This window comes from Athene noctua, chromosome 2 (assembly GCF_965140245.1).
Source record: "Athene noctua chromosome 2, bAthNoc1.hap1.1, whole genome shotgun sequence".
Classification (NCBI taxonomy): domain Eukaryota; kingdom Metazoa; phylum Chordata; class Aves; order Strigiformes; family Strigidae; genus Athene; species Athene noctua.
In genome coordinates this window covers 131,020,953-131,034,664 of record NC_134038.1, presented here as the reverse complement: position 1 = coordinate 131,034,664, position 13,712 = coordinate 131,020,953, and the positions used below count along the sequence as shown (strand labels likewise).

The following is a 13,712-nucleotide window of genomic DNA, read 5'->3' as shown; positions in this document are numbered from 1 at the left end:
TCTTTGACAATGTCAAAATTAACTGCTTCACAGCAGGGGAGGTCTTAGAAATAATGAAAGTTCCTGACATCGCTTAAGTATAAGAAAGATAACAGGCACTTAAGACATAGAACTGTTAATACCTGACCCTTTTTATGAGGATTTTCATCTATAAGAAAAAAAATACAGAAATTACAGCTGAGATGAGGGAAAAAAATGTTCTTTAAAAAACTATCTGCTCTTCTTTCTTAATGCGTAATAGCCTATATTATTTCAAATATAATGTCTTTGATATTTAAGAGTTGTCTTTTTCCTGCATATTGGGACCCAGCAGGACCTACATGCCAGAGAACAGCACAGCAAAAAGTGATCCAGCTGTTACAAGCAACTGCTTCTGAGCAAAGGAGCATGTTGTGGAAACTATCTTCCTTTTTTCGCAGGGAAAACGTGCTTTCCCACTTTATATTAATTAAGAAGAAAAGTACTACAAAAATGGTATGGATACACCATAAACTGCCTTTTTGAAAAGGAAATGTGTATGCAGATTCAGTGACCCAGCAACCACCCTTCCATAGTCTTAAGCAAAGCTTATTTAGCTTGCAAATCTAAGATTTTTGCTGCAGAAACCAGACCTTTTTTTTGAGCTCTGACATCTAACTTAATATGCTTTTATCATGAAAGAGAATGGGACAGAAGTAGAAGAGCAAATAGGAACACTTTGAACCACTGAGGGTTGGGGGTTTTTTTCTGCTAAAGTAAGCAACAGACACATTGTTGTGGTGTTGCAAACAGCTGGTACAATTTAAACCATTCTATGTGTTCTGTATACTCTGTGAGTGCAAACAAAAAGACATCTATTCTGCAAACAGCACTGAGCAAAGTCAGCACAGGGAAACACACTCTCCTACTAGGATAAAATGGGGTCTTTTCAGAAATACACAGTATAAAGGACTCTCAAGGCACCAGCAAAATCGCAGATATATTTGATCCATCCTTCCATTTTCAAAATGCCTTTTTATGGACTTATACTGCAGAAATCTGGTGTTCCCTCAGTAATGACTGTTTGTGCCGGGCATGCATACTTGCTTTCTGGCATGGGCTCTTACTGTTACCATGCTTTTACTGACAGAAGAGCTTCAATCTTTTTGAAAGCCAGGCCTCCGGTCCCCATCTGAGCATGCTTACTCTCTTCAATTCTGTCTCAGCAGTTCCACATCCCTAGCATAAGGAATTACACAAGAACATCAGCTACAGCTGCAGATGATCCTAGCCCTGTGTGTATACGTTCAGAATAAAGATCCACAGAAATATTTACATATGTACGTGACCAGAGGTTTTTCTGACCTCCATTTTTTTATATATCAGGTTCACTTGGTACATTTCTAGTACAATAAATTTAACAGAAAAGCACAAAACAGTTTCCAAAAAAAAAATCATTCTGTTTCATTTTTGCCTTGACTGTTTGGTAATATCAGCTATTTTTGTAGGTGGTTTAAAATACCCATTTTCATTAAAAAACATAGATCAGTAAAGAGATCAAAACTGCCTGACAATCCTTGTGGTGTAAAATGAATATCAGTAATGAAATAGATATACCCATATATATATAAATATACCATATATATATGACATGGCCATTGCTGACACACTCACAGCATAATTGGGAGCAGCAAAAGAAAGCCTTTGTTGTTTTTTTTCAGACAAATGGTGATGAAAGCATGACACTTGCTCTGCAGTCTCTGCTTCTGTATGAAAAGGGCAGTGGTACCTGGCCAAAGGAGCCAACCTGCCAACTCTGGCACCTGCAGATTTGGGGATGGTGCAGAAAAAGAGGGTTGCCCTAATGGTACACATGGGCTGAAAATATCACCACATCTGAGCATTAAAATTCAGTTGCTCTTTGAGTGCTGATCAGTTTTTTGCATCACCAGGAAAAATGTATTTATAGTACACAATAGGCATGTTAATCAAGTAACCTTAAGGAAGAGGACAACAGGAAAATATATAATCCACTATGGTAAATTAAGATATTATTCCTGTGTTCCATCAGAGGGAACAAAAGGAAGGCAAATAAAAAAGGAGGGAAAGGAAGGTTTCCTTCCATCCCAGGCTAGGGGAGGACAGGTCACCACATTTGCCTGTGGACACAGCTAGCTGAGATGAGTTTCCCTTGTAAAGTATAATGATAAGAACACATTTTGCTGTTTTGTCTTTTCTTATGTCTGCAAAACTGTATTTACAACTGACTCTAAATGTTGTCTGGTGAGAAAACCGGGAGGTGCACGGTGCACATGGCGCCTCCTTCCTCGGGGAGGCAATATCCATCCGTTTACACATGCCGCATTCCAGTGTGGGTACTAAATGGGGCTCATGTCAGGGAGATGCCCGTGAGCCCAAGCAGGTTCCTGGCAGAAAACAGAGGGGACAGGGACTCTCAGGGGACAGCGACAAGGTCTGTGCTGACACTCAGCAGGGCAGGAGCTCCCCTTGCATCACACCCATGCAGTGGGGGGGATACGCACTAGTGTATCCCCTCTCAATGAGACTGATGAAAAAGACATGTTACTTGTCATTGTGATCTGTTTATAGTTTCGTGCTAGTCCTTCAGGTCGGGGGCTGTAATTAAAAAATTAAGGAAGAAAAAACGTACCACTTTCCTGAGCAAAACTGCTCCTCTAATGCTCATTAGGCTCATTCGTGAAGCAAAACATCCCCAGGGGACAATTCTGCACTTATAAAATAAACATTTTCCATGCATGTGGTTAAGGACCCTCATAAAATATGTAACGAGGCATTTCTGTTCTGAATGTTCTTTCTTCCTGGCATGAAAGCACTTGCAGAAAATTGAATGCAACTGTGGAAAGAGAAGCAAGAGAGATAATAAAACATCTGCAGATTAAAGGCAGAGATTGGCAGGGAATTCGACAAGCAGTTCCTCTTCTATTGGTATACATTTCCACTGGGAACCAAGCTCTGCGAAGGATACAGGTTGTTTTCTCCAATCTGTAAGTCAGAGGAGAGCAAATCTCAGTAGACCATTACTTAAAATTTCTCTTTCTTTTGACTCTCTATAGAAATTAGAATATAAACAGTTTATGCTTTCATCTTTTTGAGTTTTTCCCCACAACCACCCTCTCTTTCTGCAGACTTTGGGGAATCTTCCCTATAGGGAAAGTCCCTCCAAGCACATTAAATTCCTCTGTTTTGGGATGCCTTCTCCTTTTGTCCTTAGAACTGTGGCTTACATTTTATGGAAGAACAGAGCCGAGGAAGTCAGGAGTCAGCCTGCTGGCATTTTAGAAAAATCGATGGCACCTGTCGAAAGGATTGCCTTGGACTGACAGCGGGAATATCAGTGAGAGCAGCTCCCCAGGTTCATAGATTCTAAAGTGCTCCTTCCCCGTGATTACAAGGCAGAACTCTCCTGTTTTAACATAGAGCACTTCTAATTACTTGTACTCTACTTTACAGATCTGTGGCACACCACTTTATTAGACAAATACCATTTATTATGATATAAAATGTGATGAACCTGTATTATGCTTCACAGAATTGCACTCTTTTTTTCTCCATTCTTTCTGCCTGCCTAATATGAAACTGAAACAACAGGGTAATACTAAATAATAGATACATTGTATTTAAGCTGCATGAATAATTTATTTTTATGTCTTGTAAAAGGCAGCCTCCTCCCTGTCTCTACAATACTTGTCCAGGTTGAAGAAACAGTTTGTCCAATCTCCAACTGAATGATATTTTTCAATTTTGAGGTGGAATTTTAAAAATAAATTTAGATAATTTAGGAATAAAAAAAATCAAATAGCTTTATTTGAAAATTATGAAATAAATGCTCTGGCTTTTATAGTGCTGCTGCTCATATTTTAATGTACAATTTGATATGAATTTAGGAATACATTTAAAACTCAGATAGTTCTGATATAGAAATTTTTACTGACTTGTGAAGAAAATATATTTCCAAAACCCCACTCTCACTTCCAACATTACTGTCTGTCCCTTTGTGAGTACCAGCATCCTGAAACAAAAGCCCTGGCAAAACCAGTGTTTTATCATACAGTACAACTTAGATTTGTTCCAAAAGGTGGCAAAAGGAAGACTTCATGTTCCACTACAGAGGGCTCCCTGTGAAAGGCTTCCACGGCCCTAGTGAAATCATTACCCTGTACAGTAAAAAGAATATGTGGTTTTGACCTAATAATCTGGACTTATTTTAGTATTAGCTCAAGGGGAACGTTATGCAGTCCATGACAAAGCATGTTACCAGCATAGAAATGGTGTCTTCTTTTATAAAAGATGTATTTCTGTGTTCATTGAAGAGGTCTAAAACAACAGGAAGGTTGCAAAGGGAGAGTGCGACTTGCAAGAATCCCATCTGGGACACCATCCAGAAAAGCTTTTTCTTCTCCAGTGATTGCTTCCTTAAGCAAAAAGTAAACAACTTAATTGTTTTAAAACAGAATACAAAATGCTTTGTCTTCTCCTACCTTTTGTTTAATTTTCTTTCAGTTCTTTCTTTCTGGATGAAACAATGTGAGAAATACTAGCTGAATTTGAAATTTAACCTATCTGAATTTCCATTTTTGATCAATAGGTTGCTTGAGCAAAACAAACTAAAAAAGCATGCTGCTTTGTCAGAAAGGATTGTCTGTGATCTCTTTCCTATATTCATTTTCATTTTCTTTCAAAACCCAAATGTGCATGGCTAATTAGCCTTACCTTTTCACTAATTCTCATGTAGGAGGAACTGATAGAACTGCCTCTTCAAGGCACTTTGGGCTAGGCTTTCTGCTTTGCTTTCTGAAACATCAGTTAGGAGAGGTTTTGGATCAAGTATTAAGGTCAATTCCATAAAATCTATCCCAACAGAACTATACTGCTCCAGTTGTACAGCAAAGCACACAGAAATTAGAAAGTGACAGCTAAGGATGCTGATGTAACTTAAAGCTGGACTCATTTGGACACATCATGACAAATTTTTAGTTACCTGAGCACAATACTTTTTCTGAAAACTGTTGCCTCCATCTCTGCTGCATACTGCTCGTGGTGGTGTAGACTGCATTTTGTGGAAAATCCAGCCGTGCTTCCCAATTTGCAGTCTGCATCTCTCTTGACATAGAGCTCCACTGGGCATGGGATCTGCCTTGATGCTCTGCCCCAGAGACGACGCTTGGGCAAGAACTCGAGCTATTGATGCACAATGGAGCAAAACTGTCACCTTGTCCTTCTGCTCGAGTCTTTTTGCAGCAAGTACTGTCTCCGTAATGTCTGAGTGTCTTGTGGGTAAAATTCTGGAAATTCTTATAGTGAGAATCCTAGAGTGGGAAAGGTTCTAATTTTCAAAGCCCTATTAATTTAGAGATATATATGTGTTGAAAGCAGTTATGCAGTGTGTGGGTTTCTAAGAGTAATAAGTGCTTCTAAAAACTGACACTTCTCTGTCAGTTTTTGTTTCACAAAAGCTCTTTAAAGCCCTTTCATAAGTAATTAAAATATATTTTAATAATTATTAAATGTTTTAGAGGAGGAGTTTGCTTTTCATCAAGCTGACACAAAATGCAGCACTCCCCCATGGCAGGCATTTCACCCTCTCACTTTATTAGTATCTTGCCCTGCCCCTACTCTAGATTTGAGCAAATGGAGTTCAAGATTTTAGTTCACAAAATGAATAGAGCTGCCTACATAAGAGAGAGGTAAAGAAGGAGGAATCGGGACCATGTGACTAAAACACACCTGCTGTGGCTGAACTAATATTGAGAAAATCAGAAAATATTCTTTACGTATTTCCTGTTGTGAATATTGCAGCCATCATTTTGCATTGGCTTGTCTTTCTTTTGTTTCTCATGGCAGAAACACAGTGATGCCAAGCAATGCCAGCAGAACTTGGGACTTTGCTGGAAAGAAAAGACAAAATGGTGAGAGATGAAAAATACCTGTGCAAATGCTCTAGTTCCCTGAGATTTGCAGTATTATTTATGGTAAAAATAATTTCTGTTCATCTAGGGCCCTGAACTTTGCTCACTTATGCAACTTTGATGCACGAGGACTGAAATTGCCTTAATGGAGAAAAGGACAGAGATATTTTAATGCAACATTTCATATCTATATGCTTCTTATTCTGTATAGACATGGCTTTGTCAGACCACCAAATGGAGTCCTTTGAAGTGCCTGTCTTTGAGATAGATGGAACTACTCGAATATCACAACTGCTACAGTTGTTTGAATATTAGATTCAGATAATGTTGCCAGTGCTCAGAGATCATATTCAAACAGAGAAAAACAGAAGACAGATGTAATGGCTTTCCTTTCTCAAGAACATCAAGCTTTTACTGTAAGGATGCCATCTCATTTGTTTGTTTACACATGAAGGTCTAATCAATATTAGATTTGAAAAGCAGCATGAATATTAATAGCAGGCAGGGAGCAGAATACTATCCATGCAGCACCTGGCTCATGAAGCTCTGTGCTGCAGGAAGACCTCATTTTGCCTACCTAAACCTAATTGTCAGAGGTGCCCCTGCTCACAGCCAGGCTCATCAGTCAAAGCCAAAGTGACGTGACATGGGCTTTATCTGGGGTGCCCACAGCATCCCAGCCAATCTTCTAGTCTGCTCTGTCTTGCATTCCCACCACCCAAGTAGCTATGCGAGCTCACACAGCATCAGAGGCCTGTGTAATGCCCAAGGTCCTAAGAGGACCCCTAAAAGAAGAACCCCATGAGTAAGACAATTCCTAGTTCCTGAAAGCCTGGCCAAGCACACTGGAAAAATGATGTGCCACTGTGCAGCAAGAGAAAAAAATGCCCTCCCGATTCATGGACTGGGGACATCCTCCCTGAGTCTCACAAGGAGGGAGAAGAGCTGCTAATTCTCCTGATTTTGCACTTGTAACAAAATGGAGGAGTACTCAACTCACCTTTCCCGACCCATCTTTTGACCAAAATTGACACTGCTGTTGAAGTGGTACCATTTCATTTTAATCTACACAAGTTGGGAACATAGTCAAAACTCGTAATGGAAACTAAGTGAGCCTTCATCTCCCTTTCTGAGGTCTTCAATGGATAACAAAGGCAATAAATGCCCATCTAGATCTTTCAGAAATGATTGGCTTCACCCACTGGCACCATCTTTCACCTCTGATGAATTTAGTTACATGAAGTTTCAGAAGCATTATCTCAGTTCTAGCAAAGGAATGGCTGCCTGTAGCTAGTGGCTGGAAGAATTTTATAGTCCAGCACTTTCTTCTGAATCCACAATTTTTGGGAAATGTGGGCAGGGAGCAGGAAGGAAAAGAGAGAAAATTTTATGAAGTAAGTATGCAGTTTGGTGCTGTCCAGAAGACACTGACATACTGGTGACAGTCCTTATGGATGGCCACATATCTATAAGGGGCCTGAGGCACATGATGGATAAGGAGACACTGAGATTTAGGTTTAGCCTTTCTTAAAAGGGAAGACTAAATAGAGACTTTACTGCTGCCTTCATCTGCCTAATGGGAAATCATTGAGAAGTTGAAGTCAAACTGCTCTCACTGCACAGTGAAAGAAAAAAAGGCAACAGTCACAAGCTTAAGAAAGGGAAAGGCCAACTGCATACAAGAAAAAAGAGTTCATCATGAGGGTGGTCAAGAACAGAAACAAGTGTCCAGAAGTTGTGGTCTCCATCCTTGGAGACATCCAAGACAGACTGGACACAGCCTGAGCAGTCTTGATCTTGCTTAGAGCAGGGGCTTGGAGAAGACAGCCTCCCTTCCAGCCTCCATGCTTCTGTGATTCTAAAAAACAATAAACAGAAGGTTTGCTTTATGCCTAATGTATTCTGATACCCAGCAAAAGGCTTTTAGAATTATAAAAATAACGTTAGGTAAATCGACCTTTCCCAGCTTCTCTGCTGCTTATTGAACAACGATTAATCTGTTCAATGCTATTTTTCATTGGAAGACCATGAATCAGTGTCCTTGAAAATAACCTATCCATTTTGTCAAAAAACCTTAGTCCATCTGGTTTGTTCTAGATATGCTGATTTTATTAAATTAAATCTTGGATGTGCTATCTATCCAGTGACGAATTGAAACATTGCTAAAGACAATTGGTCTAGTCTGATCTCTCTGTGCTGTGTAAGTGAAAAGAAACTTCACTGAAGTCAAATGAATTTATGCTGGCATAATAGTGGTTCCTGGGGGAACAGAATGGATCTTGGCTGCCCAAGGCTGTTTGACAATAGAGGAGAGCAGCTCAGCAGAAGCTAATGGTTTTACAGTGTTTCTTTCTATAATCCCTCAGAAAGCAGAATATTTCTGCAATTCAGAATTTCATGCATAGCTACAGTGGGTCAACAGCACAAAACCACTTCTGGCAGAAAAAAGATCTGTTCACCAGGTAACGGTGGGTTTGCTATCATAAATGGGCAAAGCATTCAGGGTGTTTGGTGTAGGGTTACAGAAATAAACAAGGGCTCAGGAAACAATATAGAATTAATCTATCTTTATTTTATTTTCATTTTTATGTCTGTAATAGAGTGAATTAGCTCTGCTACTACCTGAGCCAATAGAAATGTCTAAATGCAATGCACACGCGCAACCACCACAGTGATCTTTGAGGAGGCCAGAAAGAAAGAAGGCTTTGGGGGGCTTGTTCCATTTTGTGGATGAAGTTTAATAAAGAAACTGCTTGCAGCCTGTTGATACCTTGCTTTGCTTAATATAGCAAGAAGGATTACTTGTGTTTTAAGGGGCCAGCAACAGGACAGATGTAAGGACACCAGCATGTGATACGTCTCTGGATTGGTTTGACTTTTCTGCAAACATGAAGTCTGATCTTAGTCTATGCACTCATTACAGTCGTTATAAATCTAATCAACACACAAGAATCAATTTGAGGAAAGGCAGATAAAAAGGAGATAAAAACATTTTCTGATAAATTACAATGCAAAGTTTTTTTCCAAGTTGATACAAATGAAAAAGTTTATGACTAGAGCATTGGTAGTACGCATACAGCCTCAAGAAAGCAGCAGAAAATGCTTTTATTGTAGAAAATAAAAGAACTTCACCATTTATTAAGATTTCACATTAAATATAAAACCTTCCATCAATTTAAGTTCAAGAAATGCATTGCTTTGAAACTTCTGTACATCTTCATAAGGAAAAGAAAATGTGTCAAGACTTCAGAAAACACAGCTGAAGATAAACATTTTGAAGATATGTAAAAGCTTATTTGGGGGAGGGATAGGGGCTGTAAAAGATTGCCTCCATGAAAATTAGCCTTAGAAAAAAAATCTGCATTTCTTAAACTAAACCAGCTGAAGTTTTGTGTGACTTTAAGAAAAGAATCTAAGCCCAGTCTTTTTTAAATATATGCTTTTTTTCAAGCATATTCAGACTAATTTAAATTACAAAAGTTCCTTTTCGATTGAACAACAGCTTTCAGTCTTGAATATCACCTTTGGTCCAATTGACTTTTATACAATACAAGATGGAGTTTTTATGCGGTCTGGAACTAGCTTAAGTCACTGGATCTTGCAGAATGAATCATGACATTACATAGAAAATAAATATAAATATATACATATATATTCTTTCTGTTTTTCATGGAAGGTCTGGAACTTTATTTTTTTGTTTAGATTGTGTTTTCTGCTACTGTCTCACATCACACCTAATATTTTTCTGATTCTGTGCTCCTTCAACATTCAGTGTCTAAGATGAATCGCCACCATGAGTGAGAGGGTGGCAGATGAAAGGGGTCAGGCCAATGTGATTCTGCCTGGGTTTTGCCACGTATCCCATGAGAGGCTGGTTTCAGGGCAGGAGCAGAGGAAGGACGGGCTCCAGAGCCCTTTCCCTGCTCCAGCTATTAACGTGCTGAGTGGGTGCAGAGAGAGGGACATCACTTGCATTCATCTGCCAAAGGCATATTCTTTCCTCACGACACCGTCTCAACATAGCTGGAGTTGGCAGAGATGCGTGTCAGGGACACTGTTCTTGCAGCTGGAGGTCTGTTTGTTGCAATGGTCTATAGCTGAAAGCACCCTCTTCCCCCTTAAACTTTGGAGTTATCTACCCGTGAACAGTAGTTACGTTTGCAAAGTACCAGTTAACCTTGTTCAAAACAATCCAGTTAAAAGCAAAAGCTGAATGGCAGCATTTGCATAGAACACCTGAGCTTTCTTTTTAAAAATAAAATACATTTTAGACAAACAATAGCACCTTTGAAGTAATTCTTAAGTGCTATAACAATGCACAGGAAAGTGAAAGAGCAATTAAAGTAGGGATCCATTTGAGACTGAATAATGCAACAAAGTGTGCTGCTGACAGTGTCAAGGAGCTGTGCAGAACACGGAAATGATCATGATTTCTGTCTCCGTGAAGAAGAGCCAAGACAGCCTTGATTTCCAAAAAGAAAAGGAAGTTTACTGACATCAAGGAGTTATAGGGGATTACTGACCAATGTATGACCAACCACTGACTCATGTTCCCCTCCATCCCTACTGGTGTAGCAGGTGGAAACCTGCCTTTGAGGTTCTCCAGTGCCCTCTATTATAACAGTCTGGTTTGCCATCAGCATTTTAGCCTAATCCGGACTATTTCATCTAAAGGGTTGAAAGGCTTTTACAGGCAGGAGTAGGGGAGAAATTGTAATGAAAATTATATGGCTATTCCTGAGGGATGGTTTGCCCATTCTGAGAATTCAGGCAACTTTTTCATGGGATTTGGCAGGATATTGTACATGGCAAGGATGGCTCTTCTCTCATCCCCTAAAAGATCTGTCCAGGTTCTCCCAGAGTTGAGAAACTTCAGTTGACAGAAGTTATCCCACATGAAGTGTGACCTTGTAATTTAAAATTAGACATAATGCATAGCTGTCATGGTTTAACCACAGCCAACAACTAAGCACCACACAACTGCTCGCTCATTCCTCCTCCCTCCCAAGTGAGATGGGGATGAGAATTGCAAACAAGTAAAATTCTTGGGTTGAGATAAGAACAGTTTCATATTTGAAATAAAAATATATATTATTAATAATAATAATATCAATTAAAAGGAAGATAATTAAAAGAGAGTCAAATAAAACCCAAGAAAGACAAACGATGCACAGTGCAATTGCTCACCACCTGCTGACAGATGCTCAGCCAGTCCCCAAGCAGCAATCCGCCCCTCCTGACCAACTCCCCCCGGTTTATATGCTGGGCATGACATCATATGGTGTGGAATATTCCTTTGGCTGGTTTGGGTCAGCTGTCCCGGCTGTGTCCCCTCCCAACTTCTTGCGCACCTTCAGCCTTCTTGTTAGCAGGGCTTGAGAAGCTGAAAAATCCTTGACTTAGGATAAGCACTATTTAGCAACAACTAAAAACATCTGTGTGTTATCAACATTATTCTCATACTAAATCCAAAACACAGCACTGTACCAGCTACCGGGAAGAAAATTATCCCAGCCAAAACCTGGACAGTAGCCAAATGGGAGCCAGTTGCAGTTGCATAGTCATTTCCTACCTCAGTGTCTGGTGCACCTTGCTGAGGGAATGTCTTAGGAAGCTGAGCAGCAGTAGCAGCTTATGCTGTAGCTTTACTTTCCTGCATCCTATCCTGTTGTGCCTGACTCCCAGCACCTGCTCAGACAGAGAGCCCAGGGGAAGCCGACCTCCATCCTGGGGCTCAGCAGGGAAAGACACAGCCAGCAGCGATGTGAAAGATCCGTAGCTGGGTCAGTGGGGTGCCATGCTCTGTCAGGAAACCCCTGATTCCCAGCACAGCAGAGTCACTTGAGCACACGGTTACCAGTTTCTGGGTCAAAGCTCAGGTTTAGAGCTCATAAACTTCCTTGATCAGCTATCCTTTAACTTTCTAAAACGCAAAGATGGTCTCTGAGCTTACACGAGTCCATAAGAAGTTTCAGTCTCAAAGTAGGTTTTATTCTTCCCAGATTACACCGTCCCGGTATGTGAGAGGTGCTGATGTTTTGTATGCAATCTCAGCCTGCTCTGTGAATGCTATTATAGCTAGAAACAATCCTACACAACCGATAAAATAAGACACTAATTGTTGTATTTATTCCCCTGTGAAGGTACGCTCTGGCACTATTAATTGTACTTAGTCACAATCTGTTCATCATCTAATTGTTCTCCACAGAGCTGAAGAGAACCAAATATTTACCCACATGAATTTATTAATATCTAGTCATGAATCATAACAGCTCTACAATGATCTTTTTTTAAAGGCAAGAAAAAACTGCTGAAAAGCAGATGTGCAAGGTTGAACAGAGTTTGGGTGTCAGCGTGCCACCTGGCCTGGAGGGTGTCCCTGGACCAGGAGCCATGGGGACTCTCCAGAGTTCCAGGGCCCATCCCACCACCTTGACCAGGAGCGGGGCAGCCGGGGCAGCCCCATCCCTGGCATCACTGTGGATGCCATGGCTGGAGGGGGCATGGGGGAAGGGGCTCTATTCCCCACAGTGTGGGTACCACAGGAACTGTGGGGGCCCCTCCAGCCAGTTGGAGTTGTGGGTCCAAGACCTTCTCTGAGGATAAAAGCCTGCTCTTGGCTGGCATCTCTTCCACAACTTGCTTTGGCCTGTCTGTGCTCTCAGGATGATATTTCTATTGCATTTAACTTTAAGGCAGATTAAGCCTTTCAGTGGCACTGCTGAAGAGACACCTTATTTAAGACTAGCCTGAATTAAACACATGAGCTGGCACTGCACTAATCAGCCAGTAGGACTAATTGACTTTCCCAGCATGTCCTAGAAGAAATGTACCAAAAATACTTTCCTGATACTATACTAGATATTTTCAGCTTCTGAATGCAGAGTCCTCAAGTCCCCCAGAGAATTGCCTTTGCTGCAAAGGTGAGGGGTGTGAGGTAGGCTACCAGCTCACATTAATCCTTGCTTCTTACAGATAGATTTGCCCCTTTACAAGATAAATCATTGTGAGCATAGATGTGACAGGTTATTTGAACACCTTGTGGGGAGAAAAATGTCTGACTTTTCTTTTAGTGGAAAGGGACATTTACCTTTTAAACCACTGTTTAAAACAATGTGCTTCTGGTCACCCTGTATTTTTCAAAGTATTATAAGAGTCAATGTCATGTTAAGAATTACAGGGGGTTTAGATTTTAGATTGAAATTTTTGATTGAACTTTTAGACTGAAAGTAAAGCAAACTCTCTCTACCTGAACTGAAGTCAAATTCAAAGTCAGAAAATTAGTATAGTGGATATCTGTCTGTACTACAGTCTTATCAAGGCACATGTACAATGCCATCATGAAATGGGATCTTCACTGTGGTTCTACCACTCATTTCATAAGAGACTTGAGCACACAAAATTATGCCTTTAATTTGGAGTGTGACTGGGGGGACCGGGATCTACAATGATCTCCTGGAGATCCCCATGGACCCAGACTCCCTCACTCCAAATCAGTAGCACAAGGAGGGCTGCAGTGCCTGATCTGGCTGTATGATAACAACATTTTTTTTCACCTTTGAACTGGAATGACTGAGGCTCTGAACATTTTTAATATCCTTTTTTATCGCTGTTATGATTTCCGAATACAAATTTGTGATTGTTAATTGAGTATTTAACCTCTGGGTCTAATGAATTTCAAGATGATGGTAGATGTAAAATACTTGGTATGAAACCAAAGGATTCTGCTCCTCTTCAGTAGCATTTAATGACCAGTCTAAGATTCACACTCCAGTCAGATGAGCTTGGCACTAAATGTCTCCTTTT

The 13,712-nt window shown here is 40.4% G+C and overlaps 1 long non-coding RNA gene across 1 annotated transcript; it reads right to left on the bottom strand.

Moving 5' to 3' along the window:
* Window positions 1–1,347: 1,347 nt before the first annotated feature.
* LOC141957062 (uncharacterized) lies at window positions 1,348–5,129 on the bottom strand. The gene is made up of 3 exons (XR_012633050.1): window positions 4,979–5,129; window positions 4,256–4,412; window positions 1,348–2,982 (listed from the first exon to the last, which is right to left on the bottom strand). It is a non-coding gene; the product is annotated as an uncharacterized LOC141957062 (long non-coding RNA).
* Window positions 5,130–13,712: the final 8,583 nt, after the last annotated feature.